Source organism: Macaca mulatta, chromosome 7, assembly GCF_049350105.2.
Source record: "Macaca mulatta isolate MMU2019108-1 chromosome 7, T2T-MMU8v2.0, whole genome shotgun sequence".
Lineage (NCBI taxonomy): Eukaryota > Metazoa > Chordata > Mammalia > Primates > Cercopithecidae > Macaca > Macaca mulatta.
Genome location: NC_133412.1, coordinates 30273720 through 30301245, shown reverse-complemented (window position 1 = coordinate 30301245; position 27526 = coordinate 30273720). Strand labels below are relative to the sequence as shown.

At 38.1% G+C, this 27526-nt stretch overlaps 1 long non-coding RNA gene across 1 annotated transcript in view; it reads right to left on the bottom strand.

Moving 5' to 3' along the window:
- Positions 1–27526, bottom strand: part of LOC144329645 (uncharacterized) — an 81920-nt gene that overhangs the window by 46623 nt on the left and 7771 nt on the right. Inside the window, exon 3 of the long non-coding RNA XR_013395254.1 lies at positions 14801–14906. This is a non-coding gene — a long non-coding RNA (uncharacterized LOC144329645). The remainder of the gene's footprint in view (positions 1–14800; positions 14907–27526) is intronic.

Sequence of the window (27526 nt, the reverse complement as noted above, 5' to 3'; positions counted from 1 at the left end):
AACTATAGACCAAAATGTCTACACATTTTATATATTCATTTCAGTTTTATTTATGATAGTGAAAAAAAACAGGACACATCCTACAGTTCCAATAAAATATGAATGATTGAGAAAATTTATGGCACACCTAACCAATAAAAATGTTTACAGCTATTAAAACTCAGATTGACTAAGTGTAGAGAGAAATGTTTATTTTATATAATTAAGGAAAAGCATAATATGACCTAATATAAATTCAACTATGTAAAACACTGTCCAGTATGCTGTATATATATTGGACTGTATGCCAACAGTTTAACAGGAGTGGCCTCTGAGTAATAGTTTCATAATACCAAATTTTTTCCTGTTCCTTTATACATTTCTGTCCTTCCCAGTTTGTCTAAAATGAACATATTCAGGCTGAGATTAATAAAGCCTGTTTTGCAGGTAGCTTCCTTTTTCTTCAATTTCCCAAGAGAAAACAGGAATAGGCCACCTTCTCTTCCATTTTTCATTCCAAGGAAGAATCAAGCCACTGGTGCAGAGAGAATGCTCGGTCTTTTTGTGACCCACACCCCTGCAGTGGCTGCCTTGAATTGTAGCAGACTGTATGGATTTTTAGTTTTGAATCTGTAGTATATGCAGTCTCATCTCTGAAAAACCAGATATTGATCCCTATCTCACTGGGTCTACACAAACTGGATTGCCTGAATTCATGGATTTTTTTAAAGGAACAAATTCTGCAAATTAAAGGGAGTGGATTTTTTTTCCTACACTATTCCAAATAGCAAGTTTGACTGCATCTTTTGCTTGTTGTCTAGTTTTTCTGGTGATACAGAAATCTACAATGCAAAATGATATACAGGGAAGCCAGTATACCTTCTGATGCCTCATCAAGTTGACTTTGCCATACATATAATTGCGCCCCAGCCAAGTCCCAAAATCAGGGTACACATTATACCCAGAGAAGGATTAAAGAGGAGGAAGACCAACCTGGTGGCTGATTCACAGATCAGTAACAAAACATCACAGATGTTGCCTCCATGGTCAGCCAGTCATAAAGTCTGCAAACATTTGTTAAGCACCTCATGATGTACCAGGTTCCAAGAACAAAACATGGTACCTGTACTCAAAGACTTTCTGTCTACTCGGAAAAATAGACTTTAACCTAGTCCCACTTTGGCTGTGAAGTATGGACTTCACACTGTGTGGACTGAGAAGTCCAAAAGAATTTAAAAGTGCTGTAGACACTCAGCCAGACCCAACCTAGCCTGGAGAGTAGTCCTTAATAAGGGCTTACCATTTAAACTATACACCTGAAGATCAGTAGAAGTTGACTAGATTAAGTGGGATCAGAAGGAGAGTGGGGACTAAAAAGGCAGAAAGATCATTCTAGACAGAGGGAGCGCCACACACTGAGGTTCTGGGAGTGAAAGAGGAAGGTTCTGTTTGGGAAACAGAGAAGTCCTTGATGGCTGAATGGTACAAAAACAGGGAGGAAGCCGTGAAAGCCAGGTCAGAGGGGTGAGTAATTGCAGAGCCTGGAGGGCCCAGTGAAGGTTCTGAGCTTTTTCCTAAATGCAGTGAGAAGGCATTTATGAGTTTTAAGTTTGGTTGCTTTGGGTCCAATAAAAAAAACTGTTTGGAGGAGAAAGGTGGGATCAGGGGGATGACCTAGGAGGTTATTGCTGCAACGCAAGCAAGAGATGATGGTGGTCTGGGTGACATAGTGACAGTGGGCATAGAGAAGAGAGGACAGGTTTGAGGACAACTTCCAAAACACTCAATTGTCAGGGTCACATTGCTGCCTCCTTTTATTGAGGCAACAGCCCAACTCACACCTCCAACCTCCTAGATCCCACCACCCCGTATCCTGAGAAAGTGAAAGTGGGGAGAAAAGATGCCCTTCCCTCAGCCATGACACATCTATCACATTTTCAATATCATTTAGAAAGTGGCTTTCTACCATTAAGCGGGTGTATCCCCACATCCATATTGAAATAGCCAATGAAGCCTGGGTGTGGTGGCTCACGCCTGTAATCCCAGCACTTTGGGAGGCCGAGGCAGGCAGATCATGAGGTCAGACCATCCTGGCTAACACAGTGAAACCCCATCTCTACTAAAAATACAAAAAAACTAGCCAGGCATGGTGGCACATGCCTGTGGTCCAAGCTACTCGGGAGACTGAGGCAGGAGAATCACTTGAACCTGGGAGGTGGAGGTTGCAGTAAGCCGAGATTGCGCCACTGCACTCTAGCCTGGGCGACAGAGCAAGACTCCGTCTCAAAAAAAAAAAAAGAAAGAAGGAAAGAAAAAGAAAGAAGGAAAGAAAAAGAAAAAGAGAAATAACCAATGAAGACTCTAGGTTTTTTTTTAAAGGAAAGAGACCAGTCCCAGCACAGCCATGAGGAATCAGAAACAAGCCTGCAAACTGAATCCTCCATCTCCTCCCAGTCCAGGGTTCTGTCCACCTGGCCATCCAAAGAGAAAATAGTGGTCAGCTTTAGTCCAGGAGTCAAGAGACTAACTGCTCTTTCCTCTCTGCTTTCATGAGGCTCTTACCACTTCAGAACTAAAATGGATGCTGATCACAAATTCTTAAGAGGATTTTTAAAAGAAAACAAGTAATATGTTTCTTCCCCTATTGTGTATTTTCCCTAGAAACCTTCTATGAAAGGTTTTTATTATCCAAGGTAGCTTTTTAGATGTCACTCCAGCACTAAGTGTATTTGCATTAAGATACAGCTTATTTCTTGTGTCTCTGAGAACCTTGCCCTCTTGCTATTAGTACATTCACAACCCCTCATGCTCACAACAGAACAAGAGAAGTCAAAGTAGATGAAAGGGACCAGATCCATTTGCTCCTAACCAGGCCCCTAAAGAGCCTCTTAGAGGATCCCAGGTTACAAATGTGTTCATCTTTTCCATCCACTGATATCTTTTTGAAGGCAAAGATGAGATGGGTCTATAAAATGGGAAAAGAATAAAGTCGGTCTTTTCCACTACCACTTCCAGAATCCTTCCTTCAAAAATATTTTTATCTGCTAGCCATGATGCTGGCTTTACATGTAAACCAATGTTCCTAAATTTGTTTTAAATATATACGTGTTTCCCAGGATTATAGGTTTCTCGTGGCATCTTTCTTTCTATTGAAAGTTGTGAGCAAGGAAAAGAACTTCATGCTCTTATTTTGAGGGACAAAGAGAAAAGCCAAAGTTTTATGATCACATCTCCACCTGCAGAATTGCATGTACTTTAACAGAAACTTTGTATTGACTTGAAAACCTTTGCAAGAGCAACTGCTGGTTTCCATGACAACCACATCTATGGCATCTGGCTTTCCCCCTGCACACTGGTGACACAAGACTACACGTGATGGGTTATTTTATGCATCGGTCACAGCAATGGAAATTCTAGAGAAACCACAACTTACCCTACACTTGAGAGTTTAAGATGTAGCTGACCCCTTAAAATAGACCTGCTACTGTGACCAAAGAATAAGGACATGTAAAAAATGCAGACCTTCTATAAACTCAGCTGTAAGCTGAATTTGTTTCTCACATCAGAATGCGTTTTTCAGAGAGCCCAGGTGCCTGGATGCAAAATACACCAGAAATGTTAAATTTCCCTTGACTTTTTTCCCTGCTTTCTCTCCAAGTTCTTTTTTTTTTTTTTCATTTTTAGAATGGAGTAATGATGAAAAATACATTAAACCTAAGGACAAGTATCCTTATCCGAACTATCCTTCCAGTCATCCTAATTGAAATATTATACTTTATGAATTAGAGAAAAGTTCATGAGAAATATCTTTATAAGAAACATAAAATAGATTTTAGAAAAATTATTCTCTCCCAAGGACTTGACTGTCAATTGTAATCCTCTTCATACAAACATTCTTGCTCTATTGTTAAGCATGAACACTTTTGAGCTTGGCTGACTTGGGCTCAGTCATGGCTCTGTCATTTACAGCTGTAAGGCCTTGGGCAATTACTGGAGCTTCAGTTTCTTTTTCTGTAAACTGGAAATAACAACTACTTTATAGAATTGTTGGGCTTAAGATAACTGCACGTAAAAAGTTTAGCATTGTGCCTGAGAGATGTACTACTCATATCCATATTTACATTTATAACAACTATTCATAGATAGATAGATAGATAGATAGATAGATAGATAGATAGATAGATAGATAAAATACTTCAGTTCAGTACAAGAAGCCATCTTCATGTTCTTTTAGGCTAGAATGTTGAAATGTTAAGTTATAAATACCGTACCACTTTCAAAGGGCCTAATTATTTATGACACTCTGTTACTAGTTGAATGGAACGTTTCATTTATTTTTTAGTTTAACTTTTAAGTTCAGGGATACATGTGTAGGTTTGTTACGTAGGTAAATTTATGTCGTGGGGGTTTGTTGTACAGGTTATTTCATCACCAAGGTATTAAGCCTAGTACTCATTAGTTATTTTTCCTGATCCTCTCCCTCCTCCCATCCTCCACCCTTTTCTAGGCCCCAGTGTCTGTTGTTTCCTTCTATGTGTTCATGTATTCTCATCATTTATCTCCCACTTATAAGTGAGAAGGTGTGGTGTTTGATTTTTTGTTCCTGTGTTAGTTTGCTAAGCATAATGGCCTCCAGCTCCACTCATGTTCCTACAAAGGACATGTTGTCATTGTTTTGTATGGCTGTATAGTATTCCGTGGTGTATATGTACCACATTTTCTTTATCCAGTCTATCATTGATGGGTATTTAGGTTGGTTCCATGTCTTTGCTATTGTGAATAGTGATGCAATGAACATATCCATACATGTGTCTTTGTGATAGAATAATTTATATTCCCTTGGGTATATACCCAGTAATGGATCGCTGGGTCAAATGGTATTTCTGTTTTTAGGTCTTTTAGGAATCGCCACAATATCTTTCACAATGGTTGAACTAGTTTACATTCCCACCAACAGTGTATAAGCATTCCTTTTTCTTCACAACCTCACCAACATCTGTTATTTTTTGACATTTTAGTAATAGCCATTCTGAATGGTGTGAGATGGTATCTCATTGTGGTTTTGATTTGATTTGTCTAATGATCAGTGATGTTGAGCTTTTTTTCATGTGTGTTAATTCCATGTATGTCTTCTTTTGTGAAGTGCCTGTTAATGTTCTTTGCCCACTTCTTAATGAGGTTATTTGTCTTTTTCTTGTAAATTTAAGTTCCTTATAGATGCTAGATATTAGACCTTTGTCAGACGTATAGTTCACAAAAATTTTCTCCCATTCTGTAGTTGTTTGTTTACTCTGCTAATTGTTTCCTTTGCTGTACAGAAGCTCTTTAGCTTAATTAGATCCCATTTGTCAATTTTGGCCTTTGTTGCAATTGCTTTTGGCTTCTTTGTCATGAAATCTTTGCCTGTACTTTATGCCCTGAATGATATTGCCTATGTTGTCTTCCAGGACTTTTATATTTAAGTCTTTAGTCCATCTTGAGTTAATTTTTGTATGTAGCGTAAGGAAGGGATCCAGTTTTAATCTTTTGTATAGCTAGCTAGTTATCCCAGCACCATTTGTTGAATAGTCTTTGCCCCATTGCTTGTTTTTGTCAGATTTGCTGAAGATCAGATAGTTGTAGGTATGTGGATTCTCTATTCTATTCCATTGGTCTATGCATCAGTTCTTGTACCAGAACCATGTTGTTTTGGTTACTGTAGCCCTGTAGTGTAGTTTGAAGTCAAGTAGCATGATGCCTCCAGCTTTGTTCCTCTTGCTTAGGACTGTCTTGGATATTCAGGCTTTTATTGTTGGTTTCATGTGAATTTTAAAACAACTTTTTCTACTTCTGTGCAGAATGTCCTTGGTAGTTTAATATAAATAGCATTGAATCTATAAATTGCTTTGGGCAATATGGCCATTTTAACGATATTGATTCTTCCTACTCATGAGCACGGAATGTTTTTGCATTTGTTTGTGTCATCTCTGATTTATTTGAACAGTGTTTTGTGGTTAAATGGAACAGTCTTTTAATTCAAATCCAAAATATTATTTTAATTCATTTCCTGGATAATTCCTAAAAATCGTATTTGTTAATTACCCAAATAATGGCTTCAGTTATCCACATTCCATTACAAGAGACTTTAAATGTGTCGATGACATCCTAAAACATTGCTTTAAATCAGTATTTTTTTTTTACTGGTCTATTTGGATAGACTTTGGCAGAGCCATACAAAGTGCTGAGGAAATTTTGACTAGCTACCCCTTGAAGGATCTTCAGAATTCCTTTATGAATTTAAAAATATTTTAATGCCACAAAAGCAAAATAAGAATCTGATTTAATAATTCATTTTTAAAAAACATAAACCTGTTATTGAGCAAGAATTCACTCTTCCTCCCAAAGACTATGAACTGTCATTTGCTAAATTCTGAGGAAACTGAGGAAACTTCACTATACCACCTCCAAATACAAACTAACACCAGTAACTATGGTTTGTTCCCTCTGGCAAGACTTAAGACTGAACAGTTAGGCAATCAAGCCAGTTTTTTCACTATATCACAAAATCTATTTCAAGAAGTTCTCACCACCAAAGCAGCTGTTTGTCTGGAAAGATTTAGGCTTCAATTGATTCACTTTGATCATCAAAACTATACCTGCCAAGGTTCAGCTGATGGACAGTTTACAAGCCCTCCCTCAACTCCTCATTCTTGATTGCCCTGGAATATCCAGAAGTCCCATATTCCCTGTGTCTGGAGCACTTGGGTGCTCTGACCTTGCTTAGAGAATCACTACTTTTTTCTCTATCAGTCAAAGCACAGAAACTGAAAGAGTTTAGTAATAGGACTATTTTCAAGAGTTAGGATAACTTAAGGGAAACCACCAGCACCCAGGGTAAAGCACCCAGGGGATAAACTATTAATACTCCAAGATCTGAAGCATCGAGAAGAAGGTACAATTTCCAGAATGGGAGCAATAGCTGTGGCTTTGGAATGCCGCCATGCTTCCATAGGAGCTGTGACCTCAGACAGAGAAAAGCAAGGACTGTCAAACTATGGCCTAAACAAAGAGGGAGCAGAGTAATAATACTCCAACCTTGCTCCTTCTCTTCTACCCTCTTATCTCCTGCTAGTATCTTTCAGTGGCCGAATTCAACCAGAAGCCACAAGGCAAGAGACCTTGATGGATGCAGCCCATGGAGGTCAGCCTTTTGGAATAAAATGTAGGTTGAAGAAAAGTGAAGAGTTGATCTAGGGGTGTGTGGAGAGGTAAATGAAAAATTCCAGCACAAATGTTTTAGGATCCTCTCTGGTTATCCACCTTCCCATGAGAACATCATTTTCAGAATCTAAACCAATTTTACAAACATCTATAAGGCAGAAGTAATACAGTCTCCCCACTCCCACATTTGTGAAACTGAGCTTCTCTAATTTAGTGGTACAGAAACAAGGTACAAAAGCTCATGGAGGTATCCCCTTCACACTTTACTCAATTATTCACACAGGAGAGATGAATGTCAGGTGCGTGGAAGGGGTAGGGGCAGCAATGAAACTGAGGAACCATGCAGGTAGATTGCTGAAAGTAAGCAAAAGAAGTCAAAAGGTAAGATGTTTCCAGCAGTGAAAAAGGATAGACTTATGCAACTTGCCAGATGCAAGAAATATGGTAAGACTAGCAGCAGAGGACATTGAAGACTGCAACAGGTCACAGAAGCAAGGCATCCAGGGCAATGATCTAGGTAGATGAACTGGTTCAGTGAGCAATAACTAAATCATTTAGTGTTGGATAGGGGTGATTCTTTTCATATAGCTGCCCAACACTTTTAATGCAGTATAGATCAAGTGGCAGACATAATTGTGCCTTTTAAATATGCCATGAGAAATAACATTTGCCATCTGTTTTGTGGTGCCTACTACATGTCACTTGTTATATTGGACACATTACGTACATTATCTCATTTAGTCTTCACAAATTTTACACATGATTATCCTAACTTGACAGATGATGGTGCAGAGTCAAAAACATTAATACATCCAAGGATATGTAGCTAATAAATAGTGGCACTTGGATTCCAGTTCAGCTTTGTTGACTTCAAGCCCTACACTTTCAAAAATCTTAGTAAAACGTATTACTCTATATTACCTTGCTGAATTATCTGTATTGCAAGTTTCTTTCCTTTGAATTTGACATGAAAAAATGCATGTCTTCTATAATAACAATGACCACGGTCATTTGCATCTAGATCTTAGGTTATGGCCAGCTAATGGCCACAGCAAAAGATAATAATTATCCATTTACTAACTGTGCTTTTGTTTCAATAATTACCCTCAAAGTTAATTATTTATTTAGCCAATCTCACCATTCCTTACATTAATTAGACATGTTAGCACATGACAATGCATTGATATAGAAGAAAATGTCTTATCTGGTGACAGTCTAAGTGACTTTCTGCAGAGATCTCTTTTAATTTGGCCTTCCTGAGTGTAGGAAACATGCATGTCTTCCAGGAATCTCTGAATCAGTAGCCTAAAGTTTCATCCCATTTCGTATGGGACTTTCAAAGTACTAGGAAAGCAATATAGATATGCCCGTAGGCCTGGGAAAAATATATCATGATCTGGAATTAAATACAGTCAAATATTTAGGATAAAATACAAAATAAAATAAAATAAAATAAAATAGAACTCATGTCTATGGATCCCCCAAGGAATAGCCAGATCTGCTCTGAAATCATTATGCATAAGCAAAAGGTTTATCATAGAGAATACAAGCATCATTCCTTTTTTTTTTTTTAAATTTATTTATTATTATTATACTTGAAGTTGTAGGGTACATGTGCATAACGTGCAGGTTTGTTACATATGTATACTTGTGCCATGTTGGTGTGCTGCACCCATCAACTCATCATTTACATCAGATATAACTCCCAATGCAATCCCTCCCCCCTCCCCCCTCCCCATGATAGGCCCCTGTGTGTGATGTTCCCCTTCCTGAGTCCAAGTGATCTTATTGTTCAGTTCCCACCTATGAGTGAGAACATGCGGTGTTTGGTTTTCTGTTCTTGTGATAGTTTGCTAAGAATGATGGTTTCCAGCTGCATCCATGTCCCTACAAAGGATGCAAACTCATCCTTTTTGATGGCTGCATAGTATTCCATGGTGTATATGTGCCACATTTTTCTTAATCCAATCTGTCACTGATGGACATTTGGGTTGATTCCAAGTCTTTGCTATTGTGAATAGTGCTGCAATAAACATACGTGTGCATGTGTCTTTATAGAAGCATAATTTATAATCCTTTGGGTATATACCCAGTAATGGGATGGCTGGGTCATATGGTACATCTAGTTCTAGATCCTTGAGGAATCCCCATACTGTTTTCCATAATGGTTGAACTAGTTTACAATCCCACCAACAGTGTAAAAGTGTTCCTATTTCTCCACATCCTCTCCAGCACCTGTTGTTTCCTGACTTTTTAATGATCGCCATTCTAACTGGTGTGAGATGGTATCTCATTGTGGTTTTGATTTGCATTTCTCTGATGGCCAGTGATGATGAGCATTTTTTCATGTGTCTGTTGGCTGTATGAATGTCTTCTTTTGAGAAATGTCTGTTCATATCCTTTGCCCACTTTTTGATGGGGTTGTTTGTTTTTTTCTTGTAAATTTGTTTGAGTTCTTTGTAGGTTCTGGATATTAGCCCTTTGTCAGATGAGTAGATTGCAAAAATTTTCTCCCATTCTGTAGGTTGCCTGTTCACTCTGATGGTAGTTTCTTTTGCTGTGCAGAAGCTCTTTAATTTAATGAGATCCCATTTGTCAATTTTGGCTTTTGCTGCCGTTGCTTTTGGTGTTTTAGACATGAAGTCTTTGCCCATGCCTATGTCCTGAATGGTACTACCTAGGTTTTCCTCTAGGATTTTTATGGTATTAGGTCTAACATTTAAGTCTCTAATCCATCTTGAATTAATTTTCGTATAAGTAGTAAGGAAAGGATCCAGTTTCAGCTTTCTACTTATGGCTAGCCAATTTTCCCAGCACCATTTATTAAATAGGGAATCCTTTCCCCATTTCTTGTTTCTCTCAGGTTTGTCAAAGATCAGATGGCTGTAGATGTGTGGTATTATTTCTGAGGACTCTGTTCTGTTCCATTGGTCTGTATCTCTGTTTTGGTACCAGTACCACGCTGTTTTGGTTACTGTAGCCTTGTAGTATAGTTTGAAGTCAGGTAGCGTGATGCCTCCAGCTTTGTTCTTTTGACTTAGGATTGTCTTGGAGATGCGGGCTCTTTTTTGGTTCCATATGAACTTTAAAGCAGTTTTTTCCAATTCTGTGAAGAAACTCATTGGTAGCTTGATGGGGATGGCATTGAATCTATAAATTACCTTGGGCAGTATGGCCATTTTCACGATATTGATTCTTCCTATCCATGAGCATGGTATGTTCTTCCATTTGTTTGTGTCCTCTTTTATTTCACTGAGCAGTGGTTTGTAGTTCTCCTTGAAGAGGTCCTTTACATCCCTTGTAAGTTGGATTCCTAGGTATTTTATTCTCTTTGAAGCAATTGTGAATGGAAGTTCACTCCTGATTTGGCTCTCTGTTTGTCTGTTACTGGTGTATAAGAATGCTTGTGATTTTTGCACATTAATTTTGTATCCTGAGACTTTGCTGAAGTTGCTTATCAGCTTAAGGAGATTTTGGGCTGAGACAATGGGGTTTTCTAAATATACAATCATGTCATCTGCAAACAGGGACAGTTTGACTTCTTCTTTTCCTAACTGAATACCCTTGATTTCTTTCTCTTGCCTAATTGCCCTAGCCAGAACTTCCAACACTATGTTGAATAGGAGTGGTGAGAGAGGGCATCCCTGTCTTGTGCCAGTTTTCAAAGGGAATTTTTCCAGTTTTTGCCCATTCAGTATGATATTGGCTGTAGGTTTGTCATAAATAGCTGTTATTATTTTGAGGTACGTTCCATCAATACCGAATTTATTGAGCGTTTTTAGCATGAAGGGCTGTTGAATTTTGTCAAAAGCCTTTTCTGCATCTATTGAGATAATCATGTAGTTCTTGTCTTTGGTTCTGTTTATATGCTGGATTATGTTTATTGATTTGCGAATGTTGAACCAGCCTTGCATCCCAGGGATGAAGCCCACTTGATCATGGTGGATAAGCTTTTTGATGTGTTGTTGAATCCGGTTTGCCAGTATTTTATTGAGGATTTTTGCATCGATGTTCATCAGGGATATTGGTCTAAAATTCTCTTTTTTTGTTGTGTCTCTGCCAGGCTTTGGTATCAGGATGATGTTGGCCTCATAAAATGAGTTAGGGAGGATTCCCTCTTTTTCTATTGATTGGAATAGTTTCAGAAGGAATGGTACCAACTCCTCCTTGTACCTCTGGTAGAATTCAGCTGTGAATCCATCTGGTCCTGGACTTTTTTTGGTTGGTAGGCTATTAATTATTGCCTCAATTTCAGAGCCTGTTATTGGTCTATTCAGGGATTCAACTTCTTCCTGGTTTAGTCTTGGAAGAGTGTAAGTGTCCAGGAAATTATCCATTTCTTCTAGATTTTCCAGTTTATTTGCGTAGAGGTGTTTATAGTATTCTCTGATGGTAGTTTGTATTTCTGTGGGGTCGGTGGTGATATCCCCTTTATCATTTTTAATTGTGTCGATTTGATTCTTCTCTCTTTTCTTCTTTATTAGTCTTGCTAGTGGTCTGTCAATTTTGTTGATCTTTTCAAAAAACCAACTCCTGGATTCATTGATTTTTTGGAGAGTTTTTTGTGTCTCTATCTCCTTCAGTTCTGCTCTGATCTTAGTTATTTCTAGCCTTCTGCTAGCTTTTGAATGTGTTTGCTCTTGCTTCTCTAGTTCTTTTAATTGTGATGTTAGAGTGTCAATTTTAGATCTTTCCTGCTTTCTCTTGTAGGCATTTAGTGCTATAAATTTCCCTCTACACACTGCTTTAAATGTGTCCCAGAGATTCTGGTATGTTGTATCTTTGTTCTCATTGGTTTCAAAGAACATCTTTATTTCTGCCTTCATTTCATTATGTACCCAGTAGTCATTCAGGAGCAGGTTATTCAGTTTCCATGTAGTTGAGCGGTTTTATTGAGTTTCTTAGTCCTGAGTTCTAGTTTGATTGCACTGTGGTCTGAGAGACAGTTTGTTATAATTTCTGTTCTTGTACATTTGCTGAGGAGTGCTTTACTTCCAATTACGTGGTCGATTTTGGAGTAAGTACGATGTGGTGCTGAGAAGAATGTATATTCTGTTGATTTGGGTTGGAGAGTTCTATAGATGTCTATTAGGTCTGCTTGCTGCAGAGATGAGTTCAATTCCTGGATATCCTTGTTAACTTTCTGTCTCGTTGATCTGTCTAATGTTGACAGTGGAGTGTTGAAGTCTCCCATTATTATTGTATGGGAGTCTAAGTCTCTTTGTAAGTCTCTAAGGACTTGCTTTATGAATCTGGGTGCTCCTGTATTGGGTGCATATATATTTAGGATAGTTAGCTCTTCCTGTTGAATTGATCCCTTTACCATTATGTAATGGCCTTCTTTGTCTCTTTTGATCTTTGATGGTTTAAAGTCTGTTTTATCAGAGACTAGTATTGCAACCCCCGCTTTTTTTTTGTTCTCCATTTGCTTGGTAAATCTTCCTCCATCCCTTTATTTTGAGCCTATGTATGTCTCTGCGTGTGAGATGGTCTCCTGAATACAGCAGACTGATGGGTCTTGACTCTTTATCCAGTTTGCCAGTCTGTGTCTTTTAATTGGAGCATTTAGTCCATTTACATTTACGGTTAAGATTGTTATGTGTGAACTTGATCCTGCTATTATGATATTAACTGGTTATTTTGCTCGTTAGTTGATGCAGTTTCTTCCTAGCCTCGATGGTCTTTACATTTTGGCATGTTTTTGCAATGGCTGGTACCGGTTGTTCCTTTCCATGTTTAGTGCTTCCTTCAGGGTCTCTTGTAAGGCAGGCCTAGTGGTGACAAAATCTCTAAGCATTTGCTTATCTGTAAAGGATTTTATTTCTCCTTCACTTATGAAACTTAGTTTGGCTGGATATGAAATTCTGGGTTGAAAATTCTTTTCTTTAAGAATGTTGAATATTGGCCCCCACTCTCTTCTGGCTTGGAGAGTTTCTGCCGAGAGATCTGCTGTTAGTCTGATGGGCTTCCCTTTGTGGGTAACCCGACCTTTCTCTCTGGCTGCCCTTAAGATTTTTTCCTTCATTTCAACTTTGGTGAATCTGGCAATTATGTGTCTTGGAGTTGCTCTTCTCGAGGAGTATCTTTGTGGCGTTCTCTGTATTTCCTGGATTTGAATGTTGGCCTGCCCTACTAGGTTGGGGAAGTTCTCCTGGATGATATCCTGAAGAGTGTTTTCCAACTTGGTTCCATTTTCCCCCTCACTTTCAGGCACCCCAATCAGATGTAGATTTGGTCTTTTTACATAATCCCATACTTCTTGCAGGCTTTGTTCATTTCTTTTTCTTCTTTTTTCTTTTGGTTTCTCTTCTCGCTTCATTTCATTCATTTGATCCTCAATCGCAGATACTCTTTCTTCCAGTTGATCGAGTCGGTTACTGAAGCTTGTGCATTTATCACGTATTTCTTGTGTCATGGTTTTCATCTCTTTCATTTCGTTTAGGACCTTCTCTGCATTAATTACTCTAGCCATCAATTCTTCCACTTTTTTTTCAAGATTTTTAGTTTCTTTGCGCTGGGTACGTAATTCCTCCTTTAGCTCTGAGAAATTTGATGGACTGAAGCCTTCTTCTCTCATCTCGTCAAAGTCATTCTCCGTCCAGCTTTGATCCGTTGCTGGCGATGAGCTGCGCTCCTTTGCCGGGGGAGATGCGCTCTTATTTTTTGAATTTCCAGCTTTTCTGCCCTGCTTTTTCCCCATCTTTGTGGTTTTATCTGCCTCTGGTCTTTGATGATGGTGATGTACTGACGGGGTTTTGGTGTAGGTGTCCTTCCTGTTTGATAGTTTTCCTTCTAACAGTCAGGACCCTCAGCTGTAGGTCTGTTGGAGATTGCTTGAGGTCCACTCCAGACCCTGTTTGCCTGGGTATCAGCAGCAGAGGCTGCAGAAGATAGAATATTTCTGAACAGCAAGTGTACCTGTCTGATTCTTGCTTTGGAAGCTTCCTCTCAGGGGTGTACTCCACCCTGTGAGGTGTGGGGTGTCAGACTGCCCCTAGTGGGGGATGTCTCCCAGTTAGGCTACTCAGGGGTCAGGGACCCACTTGAGCAGGGAGTCTGTCCCTTCTCAGATCTCAACCTCCGTGTTGGGAGATCCACTGCTCTCTTCAAAGCTGTCAGACAGAGTCCTTTGCGTCTGCAGAGGTTTCGGCTGTGTTTGTTATTGCCCTGTCCCCAGAGGTGGAGTCTACAGAGACAGGCAGGTTTCCTTGAGCTGCTGTGAGCTCCACCCAGTTCGAGCTTCCCAGCAGCTTTGTTTACCTACTTAAGCCTCAGCAATGGCGGGCGCCCCTCCCCCAGCCTCGCTGCTGCCTTGCCGGTAGATCACAGACTGCTGTGCTAGCAATGAGGGAGGCTCCGTGGGTGTGGGACCCTCCCGGCCAGGTGTGGGATATGATCTCCTGGTGTGCCTGTTTGCTTAAAGCGCAGTATTGGGGTGGGAGTTACCCGATTTTCCAGGTGTTGTGTGTCTCAGTTCCCCTGGCTAGGAAAAGGGATTCCCTTCCCCCTTGCGCTTCCCAGGTGAGGCGATGCCTAGCCCTGCTTCAGCTCTCGCTGGTTGGGCTGCAGAAGCTGACCAGCACCGATCGTCCGGCACTCCCCAGTGAGATGAACCCAGTACCTCAGTTGAAAATGCAGAAATCACCGGTCTTCTGTGTCGCTCTCGCTGGGAGTTGGAGACTGGAGCTGTTCCTATTCGGCCATCTTGCTCCGCCCCCGCATCATTCCTATAAAGAGAACCAAACTGATGTAACCTTTTACTTTTCCTTGGAACTAGATATTAACTGGTTTCAACTTAGAACTAACCAACTGGATATGTGCAAAATGATTGACAGTTGGGCCCAATTATGCCCCAGCAGTTCCTTATAGAGAGAATCAATGACTGTTTGAATATAGTTCATATTTCAATAGTAACTAGCTCCAAGCCCATAACCATCTCTCCTCATTCCACTCTCACCCCACCACAGACTATTTATTTAGATATAGTTGCTTAATCCAGGACCCTGGAAAACATAAGGCTTCAGTTAAATCTTTGCAACCCACATCATACCAAAACCTACAGCAAAAGCATTCTATGAGAGTAGTTTACAACAATAAATGCCTACATCAAAAAGGAGAAAGATATCAAACAAATAATCTAATGTTACATCTCAAGAAACTAAAAAAGCAAGAACAAACTAAACCCAAAATTAGTAGAAAGGCGGAAAGAAAAATTAGAGCAAAAATGATGAAATAGAAAGTCTGAAAACACACAAAATGTGTTACTTCTGTCTTTTTTGTAATAGCCATTTAAACTGGAGTAAGATGGTATTTCATTGTGGGAAAAAATGGCTATTATCAAAACAAGAATTTGGAACTAGGCTGAGGCTGAGATGGCTGAAATGACAAAAGTATAATTCAGAATATGAATAGGTACAAAGTCCATTGAGCTACAAGAGTATACTGTAACCCAAAGCAAGGAAGCTAAAAATCATGACAAAACATTGCAGGAGCTGCCAGACAAAATAGTCAGTATAGAGAAAAATGTAACTGATCTGACGAAAAACACACTACAAGAATTTCATAATGCAATTGTAAGTATTAATAGCAAAATGAACTAAGTAGAGGAACGAATCTCAGAGTTAGAAGACTGGTTTTCTGAAATAAGATAGGCAGACAAGAATAGAGAAAATAAGAATGAAAAAAGAATGAACAAAAGCTCCAAGAAATTTGGGATGATGTAAATAATCTGAATCTATGACTGATTTGTGTACCTCAGAAAGATGGAGAATTTGGAAAACATATTTCAGGATATCATCCTTGAGAATTTCCCCAACCTAGCAAATCAGGCCAATATTCAAATTCAGGAAATGCAGAGAATCCCAGTAATATACTCCATGAGAAGATCAACCCCAAGACACATGATCATCAGATTCTCTAAGGTTGGAATGAAGGAAAAAGTGTTAAAAGCAGATAGAGAGAGAAAGTCCAGGTCACCTACAAAGGGAAGCCCATCAGACTAACATCAGATGTCTCAGCCGAAACCCTACAATACAGAAAAGATAGGGAGCAAATATTCAGTATTCTTAAAGAAAATAGTTTCTAACATAATTTCATATACAACCAAACTAAGCTTCATAAGTGAAGGAGAAATAAGATTCTTATCAGACAAACAAATACTGAGGGAATTTGTTACCACTAGACCTGCCTTACAAGAACTCCTGAAGATACCAATAATGTGAAAAGGAAAGATTGTTATCAGCTAACTACAAAAACACAATGAAGTATACAGACCCATGACACTATAAAGAAACCACATAAACAAGTCTTCAAACTAACCAGCTAACATCAGGATGATAGGATCAAATCCAGACATGTCAATAACTAACCTTAAATGTAAATGAGTTAAGTGCCCTAATTAAAAGACAGAGTGGCAAGCTGGATAAAGAAACAGGTTAGGTATACTATATTCAAGAGACCCATCTCACATGCAATGACACACACAGGCTCAAAATAAAGGGATGGAGGAAAATCTACCAAGCAAATGGAAAACAGAAAAGAGCAGGGGTTGCAATCCCAGTCTCTGAAAAAGCAGAATTTAAATCAAAAAAGATCAAAAAAGACAAAGAAGGGCATTACATAATGCTAAAGGGTTCAATTCAACAAGAAGAGCTAACTATCCCAACTATATATGTACCCAACACAGGAGCACCCAGATTCATTAAGCAAGTTCTTAGAGGCCTTCAAAGAGACTTAGACTTCCATATAAGAGTGGGAGACTTTAACGGCCCAATGACAATATTAGATCATTGAGACAGAAAATTAACAAAGATATTCAGGACCTGAACTTAGCACTGGATCATACAAACCTGATAAATACTACAGAACTTTCCACCAAAAAACAGTAGAATATGCATTCTTTTTATTTCCATATGGCACTGATTGATCACATAATCAGAAGTAAAACATTCTTCAGCAAATACAAAAGAACTGAAATCATAACAGTCTCTTGGACCACAGCACAATCAAATTACAACTCAAGATTAAGAAAGTCACTCAAAACCATACAATTACATGGAAATTGAATAACCTGCTCCTGAATGACTTTGGGGTAAATAACAAAATTAAGGCAGAAATCAAGAAGTTCTTTGAAACTAATGAAATCAAAGATACAACATATCAGAATCTCTGGGACACAGCTAAGGTAGTGTTAAGAGGGAAATTTATAGCACAAATGTCCACATCAAAAACTAGAAAAAATTCAGCTTAACAACCTAACATCACAATTAAAAGAACTGGAAAACCAAGAGCAAACAAATCCCAAAGCCAAAAGAAGACAAGAAATAACCAAGATCAGAGCTTAACTGAAGGAGATAGAGATGTGAAAAGCCGTTCTAAAGATTAACAAATCCAGGACCTTATTTTTTGAAAAACTTAATAAAATAGACTGCTAGCTTGACTAATAAAGAAGAAATACAAGATTCGAATAAATGCAATCAGAAATGATAAGGGAGATATTACCACTGACCCCAAAGAAATACAAAACAACCATCAGAGAATATTATGAACACCTAAACTAAAAATAAATAAATAAATAAATAGAAAAAATGGATAAATTCCTGGAAAAATACACCTTCCCAAGACTGAACCAGGAAGAAATTGATTCCCTGAACAGACCAATAATTATTTCTGAAATTGAGGCAGTAATAAATAGCCTACCAACCAAAAAAAACCCAGGACCAGATGGATTTACAGATGAATCTACCAGATATACAAATAAGTGCTGGTGCCATTTCTACTGAAACTATTCCCAAAAAAATGAAAATAAAGGACTCCTCCCTAACTCATTCTATGAGGTCAGCATCATCTTGATACTAAAACCTGGCAGAGACACAATAAAGAAAAAAAACTTTAGGCCAGTATTCTTGATGAACATTGATGCAAAAATCCTCAACCAAATACTGGCAAACCAAATCAAGCAGCACATCAAAAAGCTTATCCACCACAATCAAGCAGGCTTCATCCCAGAATGCAAGGATGGTTCAACATATGCAATCTACAAATGTGATTCCTCACATAAACAGAACTAAAGACAAAAACCACATGATTGTCTCAATAGATTCAGAAAAGGCTTTCAATAAAATTCAACATCCTTTCATGATAAAAACTCTCAATAAACTAGGTACTGAAGAAACATACCTAAAAATAGTAAGACCCATCCATGACAAACCCACAGCCTACATCATACTAAAAGGGCAAAAGCTAGAATCATTCCCCTTAAAAACCAGCACAAGAGAAGGATGCCCTATCTCACCACTCCTATTCAGCATAGTGTTGGAAGTTCTGGCCAGGGCAATCAGGCAAGAGAAAGAAATAAAGGGCATTCAAATAGGAAAAGAGGAACTCAAACTACTCTGATGATGGCACAATCCTATATCTAGAAAAGCTCATCATCTCAGCCAAAAGCTTCTTAAGCTGATAAGCGACTTCAGGAAACTCTCAGGATGCAAAATCAATGTGCAAAAATCACTAGCACTCCTATACACCAATAACAGTCAAGCCAAGAACCAAATCACGAACAAACTCCCATTTACAATTGTCACTAAAAGAATAAAATACCTAGGAATATAGCTAACTAGGGAGGTAAAAAATCTCTGCAGGAACTACAAACCACTGCTCCAGGAAATCAGAGATGACACAAACAAATGGAAAAATATTCCATACTCATGGATAGAAAGAATCAGTATCATAGAAATGGCCCTGCTGCACAAAACAATTTATAGATTCAATGCTATTCCCATTAAACTACCACTGACATTCTTCACAGAACTAGAAAAACTATTATAAAATTCATATGGAACCAAAAAAGAGCCTGAATAGCCAAGGCAATTCTAAGCAAAAAGGACAAAGGTGAAGGCATCATGCTATCTTACTTCAAACTAATCTACAGGGTTATGGTATCCAAAACAGCATGGTACTGGTATAAGAACCGACACATAGACCAATGGAACAGCATAGAGAACCCAGATATAAGACTGCACACCTACAACTATTTGGTCTTTAACAAACCTGACAAAACAAACAATAAGGAAAGGATTCCCTATTCAATAAATGGTGCTGGGATAACTAGCTAACAATATGCAGAAGATTGAAACTAGACCCCTTCCTTACATCATACACAAAAATTAACTCAAGATGGATTAAAAACTTAAATGTTAAACCCTAAACTGTAAAAACCCTGAAAGGGAATCTAAGCAATACCACTCAGGAAACAGGCATGGGCAAAGATTTCATGACAAAGACCAAAAACAATTGCAATAAAAACAAACATTGACAAATAGGGATCTCATTAAACTAAAGAGCTGCTGCACAGCAAAAGAAACTATCAACAGAGTAAACAGACAATCTACAGAATGAAAGAAAATGTTTACAAAGTATGCATCCAACAAAGGTCTAATATCCAACATCTATAAGTAAATTAAACAAATTTACAAGAAAAAAAAACCCCATTAAAAAGTTGGCAAAGGACATGAACAGATGCTTCTCAAAAGAAGACATACATACAGCTAACAAGTATATGAAACAAAACTCAACATTACTGATCATTAGAGAAATGCAAATCAAAACCACAATGAGATGCCATCTCATACAGGGCAGAATTACTATTATTAAAGAGTCAAAAAATAGCAGATGCTATAGAGGTTGTGGAGAAAAAGGAATGCTTAAACACTGTTTGTGGGAGTGTAAATTAGTTCAGCCATTGTGGAAGACAGTGTGACAATTGAGGTCTCAAAGACCTAAAAACAGAAATACCATACAATCCAGTAATCTCATTCCTGGGTGCATTAGTCCATTTTCACACGCTATAAAGAAATACCTGAGACTGAATAATGTATAAATGAAAGAGGTTTAATTAACTCACAGTTTTCCATGGATGGGGAGGCCTCAGGAAATTTTCAATCATGGCAGAGGGTAAAGAAGCAGCAAGTACCATCTTCACAAGGCAGCAGGAGAGAGAGAACACATGGGAAACTGCCACTTTTAAAACCATCAGATCTCATGAGAACTCCATCACTAGCACAAGAACAGCATGGGGGAAACTGCCTCCATGATCCAATCACCTCCCACCAGGTCCCTCCCTCAACATGTAGGGATTACAATTTGAGATGAGATTTGGGTGGAGACACAGAGTCAAACCATATCACTGGGTACATACCTAAAGGAATATAAATTGTTCTATCATAAAGACTCATCTACATGTATGTTCATTGCGGCACTATTCATAACAGCAAAGGCATGGAACATAATGCCTATCAATAGTAGACTGGATAAAGAAAATGTGGTACATATACACCATGGAATACTATGCAGCCATATAAAAGAATGACATCATATCCTTTGGAGGGACATGGATGCAGCTGGGGGCCATTATCCTTAGCAAACTAATGCAGCAACATAAAACAAAATACTGCATATTCTCACTTATAAGTGGGAGCTAAGTGATGAGGATATATGAACACATAGAAGGAAACAACACACACTGGGGCCTAGAAGAGGGTGAAGGGTGGGAGGAGGGAGAAAAATCAGGAAAAATAACTAATGGGTGCTCGACTTAATACCTAGGTGACAAAATAATCCATACAACAAATCCCCATGACACAAGATTACCTATGTAACAAACCTGTACTGCAAGTACCCCTGAATTTAAAATAAAAACTAAAAGAAAAAAATCAGCTATGCATCCTTGAAATAAACCCCACTTCACCATGTTGTGTAATTCTTATATACTGACTAATTCTATCTGCTAATATTTTGTTAAGGATTTTGCATCTTTATGGTGAATATTGGTTGGCAGTTTTCTCCTTTTTTGTGTGTGCTCTCTTTGTCTGGCTTTGGTATCAGAGTAAATACTAACTTCTTGAAATTAAAAAAAAAGAAATTGAATAAGGCACCAAAAAATGGAAAGATATCCTGTGTTCATGGATTAGAGGAGTTAATATAATTAAAATGTCCATACAACCCAGAGCAATCCACAGATTCAACACAATCCCTGTCAAAATACTAATGACATTCCTCACAGAAATAGAAAAATCAATTCTAAAATTTTTGTGGAACTACAAAAGATCCCAAATAGCCGTAGAAATCTTGAGCAAAAAGAACAAAGCTGGAGGCATCACATTACCTGACTTCAAAATATACTACAGGTTGGGCACAGTGGCTCACAGTGGCCTGTAATCCCAGCACTTTGGGAGGTTGAGGTGGGCAGATTGCTTGAGCCCAGGAGTTTGTAACCCACCTGGGAAACATGGCAAAATCCTATCTCTACAAAAGATACACAAAAATATTAGTTGAATGTGGTGTCACACACCTGCAGTCCCATCTACTCAGGAGGCTGAGGCAGGAGGATCACTTGAGCCTGGGAGGTCGAGGCTGCAGTGAGCCATGATCACACCACTGTTCTCCAGCCTAGACAACAGAGCAAGGCCCTGTCTCAAAAACATATGCACATATTTATATAAATATATATATTTATATAAAAATATAGATTTATATAATATATATTATTTTAATATTATTTATATATAATATAATATATATTATTATAACATATATAATATAGGTTATATATTATATAAACATATGTTATATAGTATATAAACATGTTCTTTATTATATAAACATATGTTATATATTATATAAACATGTTATATATTTATATAAATATATGTTATATATTTATTATGCAATATTTATATAATATATAATATAATATTATTATATAATGTTATATATATTTATATATAATATAGAATAATATTATATAATGTATATTTATATAATATATAACATTATTATATAATATATAACAATATTATATAATATATATTATATAATATATTTATATATAAATATATGTTTATATAATATACAAATGTGTTATATATTTATATATGTATGTGCATTTACAAGTATATGTAAATGTATACATATGTCTATACATATGTATACATACACACACACAAATCTATAGTAACCAAAACAGGATGATACTGGCATTAAAACAGACATGGACACATAGACCAATGGAACAGGATAGAGAACTCCAAAATAAATCCATGTATTTACAGCAAACCTCTTTTCAACAAAGTGCCAATGACACATATTGGGGAAAAGAGAATCTTTTCAATAAATGCTGCTGGGAAAACTGGATATCCACATGCAGAAGAATCTCTCATCTTACACAAAAACAACTCAGACATTTGGATTTAAGACCTAAGTATAAGACCCAAAACTATAAAACAACTGGAGTAAAACACAGGGGAAATGCTTCATTACATTGGTCTGGGCAAGGGTTTTTTGGATAGGACCTCAAAAGCACAGGTAACAAAATCAAAAAACAGACAAATGGGATTACATCAAATGAAAAAGCTTCTGCACAACAAAGGAAACAATCAACAGAGTTAAGAGACAACCTACAGAACAAGAGAAAATATTTGCAAACATGCATCCAACAAAGGGATAATATCTGGTGTTTATGACATAATGGAGTGACTATAGCTAACAACAACGTACCGTATATTTCAAAATAGCTTATAAAAAGAAGGTCTTAAAAGTTATCGCCACAAAAAGGTGGTAAAGGTTTGAGGTGATGAACTTGCTAGCTGCCCTGATTTGATCATTATACGATGTCCACATATATTGAAATGTCACACTGTACCCTAAAAACATGTACAATTATTTTGTGTCAATTGTAAATAAAATGAAAAATAAATAAATTTTTAAAATTTTAAGTTGTGTTTGTTCCTGAAAAGATAGTCACTTAAGATAAGGGCCAAAAAAGGTTTGTTTGAAAAGGGAGAGTGAATATGTCAATGTAAACTCAAAATGAGAGGCCATAAGTAATTTATCTTTCCAATTAGAATCTTGGCTAAATCATCATCATCACAGCACTCCATGTCGAATTTGAAGACTGCCCAGTTATGTGAGCATTTGAATAGGCTAATGTTCACAGAAGAGATAGATCTACCATCTGCCCAGCTGAACTTTAGGCATTTGAATTATTCCTTAATCAGCAAATCACAGTACATGCACACTAGGCTCCCGCCAAAGCATGTAACTGTGAACTTCCAATCACTAAATTTTTTAGGACAAGCAAAATTATAAGACATTAGGCTTACTTCTCTTTTAGTATTGTACCACCTCTACTGGATCAACAGGGCACTTAACCATTAATCTAACTATTGAGGACTGCATCTTGGGATCAAACCACACTATCTAAAATTTGTCTTTCTTACCTTCTTAGCCTCTCACATAATTGCCTTCACTGAGTTGTGCTATGGCCTTTCCCTTGCCTTAAATAAAGACATACTTATAGAAAACAAGTTTCTGAAGTATATTACATTTTTTTCATAAAGTTATTGAGGACATTGTCTATTTAATCACTCCATAGTCTTCATATGTTAATAAGGATGAGAACTATCTTTGAGACTATCTTTGTTTTCCCTGAGGAACAAGTGTATTCCTCCTTCCCCACCCTCAGTACTTTCTCTCATAGGCAATGTAAACATGTAACTCATATCTCTTTGCCTTGGCTACCAGAAAGCTCAGTGTCAACTTCAGTGGGCAAGTATGATATTTTAGTAGAACTGTAAGATCTGCCTGTTTGTGCCCTTTCCCTTCCCCTTTATATTCTATTGTATTCATATTTGGTATAACTTTAATTTTTAATTTTATTTTATTGTACGGTATGTGTTTTATACACTACATCAAATCTCTGAAAAGCAGAGTACAAATTAAAAAAGACTAGAAGAAGCAGAAAAATAACCATTACTTATTAAACACCTTTAAGGCAAGTATTATGAGCTTATACCCACAGAATTGTCATTCTGGCCTCCATAGACTGTCCACATAACCCTAGAGGTGAGCACACTCTGAGACTGAAAAACTAGATTGCTTAACTCTTCCTATATGTTGATGTTTATAGTTGTAAAGGCATAAGCTGAGCTTTCCTGGCTGACACCTTCATTCAGTAACATTATGGAGCACATACCATTTACAGTGTAAGTATTGCAAAGAATGAGACAGTAGAGTGTTTCAGAATACTCTAGAGCCAGACTGCCTGCACCTGAATCCTGGATCTACCATGAACAAGCTCTGTGATCTTGAGCAAGTTGTTCAGCCTCTCTGTGCTTTATTTTCCTCATCTATGTCATGGACTTAATAATAGTATCTATCTCTTAGGGTTATGAAAGTTAAATGGGTTATCTGTAGAAGAGTGCCTAGCTGTAGCAGGTGCTCTGTAAACTATTATTATCATTATAAAGAATAAAAAGAAGACTGCTGCTGGCCCCAATACTCTCAATGTCTAGTAGGAAGCCAGACATATAAACAGTTTTTGGTTTTAGGTTTTTGGGGTTTTTTAGTGTCATAAATAAGTACTATAGGAAGTCAAGTATAAACTACCAAGGATACAAAGGATATCATCATTTTTTCTGTGTTTGAGACCCAGCCCATCCAAAAATAATACACTGCCCTTTTATTTACATTCCTGTTGTTTTCTATATGTAGTGTGCATTCAAGATAATTTTCTTCCTCAAATTCCCATCTAACAACATGTGGTGGTTACCATTTTATTGACATTTAATCCCATTGCCCCTATGTAATAGCAACAATTACAGTTTTTTATCCCTGACATTTAGGTTGTCTGAATATTATATGGCTTAAATTGGCACACAAGCTTTAACTGTCTTCAATTGCTGTCTGTCTTTCATTTTTCTGAGTTGAGACTATTTTAGCACCAGAATATACACACTTTTTTACATGTAAGCAAACACACACACACACACACACACACACGGAAGCGTACACACAAAGGCAGTGTCTGGGTGCCATAACTGAACTCGTCCCTGCCCAGGCAATCTGCTATTTTTTTTTTTTATCATTTCAATCGATTACGCAGCAATCAACTGGACTGATCATGTGGCAGCCCGACCAGGTCATTAAGTTGACTGTGATAATCAGATCAGCTGGGAGACATTTCAGTTCCTTTCTCATCTAGAGGTGGCAGGAGTCTCCCATATCCAAAAATTTTGCAACCCCAAGATAAACATCATTGCTTTAAGCCAGTATTTCTTTTTCAGGCCATTCACATAATTTAGATCTAATTGTCATGTTTCCTTTAAGCATCACTTTTTGAAATAAGCACACAGGATATGAAATCAAAACTTGGAATGTAGATGCAACATCTACAGAGACTCTCCTGTTAAATAATGCAGTTGGAAAGAGGCACCACTGAGACAACAAGGCTTCTTGGCTGCTGTATAAAGGGCTGAATTCTGATGATGCTTAATTTCTCAATTCATAATTCCGAAGTCCGTGCAGCAGCTATGTCTAGTTAGCTACGTCTTCATGTCCTGCAGGGTGGTAGGTGCAGCTGGGCAGCAGCAGGCTGCTGGTTCGGGTTGATTGTGTGGCCTAGCCTGAAGAGCCTCCTGGGACCTGCAGTGTTCTGCAAATTAAAGTCGGCCTGGCCTGAAGGTCAGCAGCCATCCCCCAGCAGTCACTGGCCGTCCCAGCCCACTGCCCTTGAGAAATTGGTGCACTGCAAAACATATTTGCTCAGATACAGAGAGAAAGCGATTCTTCACCTAATTACATCCATTTGGCTCTGAACGGATAGATCAGGTCTCTTTGTGGGACGAACAAAGCAAGAAGGAGAGGAATGTTTATTTGTTTCTTAAATCTCTCCAGATTTTTCTATACAGAAGCTGTGTAGCTCAAATAAAATAATGAATGTATATGCTCTGTGAATTATGCACGCTATATAAATGAGGGAAAGGGAGAGTGAGCAAAGGGTGGAAAGGGTATGCACCCCACTGTAGGTTTGTCTTACACAAATGGCCTCCCTGAATTCCCATCTACAAATAGCTTCCAACCACAAATGCCTTCTCTCTAGTCTCTGCCAAAATAACAGCCATGCTCTATTATTCAAGGGCTTCTCTGAGTGCTGCTGTTACAGTCTTTCTTGGCTCTTTGAAATATCTTTACACATTTGCAGAGAGAGCTGAGTTTTAGCCAAGCATTTCACATGTAAAATACTTTGTTAACTAGGTTAAATCAGTAGACAGAGAAACCCAGAGGAGTGTTCTAGAAGTACCTATGCAGTAGCTTGAGAACCATAAAACACTAGTGTGCCAGACCATGATGGCAGGGTCAATTGACCTTAAGCCTATTTGGGCAAAACTGCAAAGTAGGTAACATTTCTCTTTGGCCAAAGAGGTTTCCAGAGACTCTATCCTCTGCCCCACTTTCAGCTGGTGTCCAGATGAGTTCCTTCATTCTTTGTCTACTCCTCCCCACCCCCATTCCCACTCCCCCAATTGTGTCCTGTTAGACCATTCACACTAAAATATATGACAGTCCTCTTGGGTTCAGTTATATTGTAATAGAGATAAATATTAAAGAGATGAAGTTCTACACAGAATTTCAGGCCTTGATCATGGATGAATGTAGAGTCATATGAGCCTTTCTGACATCCCTAAACATCCTACCCTGTTGGAGGCTGCCAATTTCTCTGTCAGTGCTGTGCCCCCAGGATTGTGCCCTCGTGGCTGACGCTTTTTTTGAACAGCCATGAAGAGGGCTGATTTAGAAATTATCTTGAGCATAATATTTGATCCAGGAGCCCTATGGAAACATGATACTGGAGAAATAAGGAGGACGAAGAGCTGAGAGTGAGAGCAAGCTTTCACCCCAATTCCACCAAATTCATCAGAAAAGTGAGGGTGTTTATTACCCTCTATTGACCGCAGAGCACCTTGCAGAAGGCAGTGGAAGCCTGTCTCAGAAAGACTTTCAAATCTTCAGATTAAAGGGATGGTACAGTTTAAGAACAAAGAGATACAAAGCCCTAATGAACAGTATAAAATATTATCACCATTCTAGTTTCTGGTCTTTAAGAGAGAACCACAGCTTTTCTAGTTATTTTATCTTAATTTTCAAGCAGTCCTAGCTGAATTGTTAATTTATTTCCAAGATCATGTCATTAGTTACAAGGTTAACATTCAAATAAGCAGAGGAGAAGAAAGAAAAACAAACTGGTGGAAGAAAAATGGACCCCCTGACCTTTAGGAAGCATTTGGTTTGAAAAGCTCCCTTTCATTCCAGCTGATGGTGTAAACACACAGATGTGGGGAATGGTCTCTTCACTTTCACCCCACAAGTTTAGGGTTTGTCTGACTCTCCCACCCTGGGTTGGGTCAAACATCTGTGGGGCCCTGACATGGAAGTACTGTCTCTTCTGTTAGCCTCACTATATGGAATAGTCAACTTACTCTTGGTGAGTCCTTCATAAGCCCCTGAAAATAGA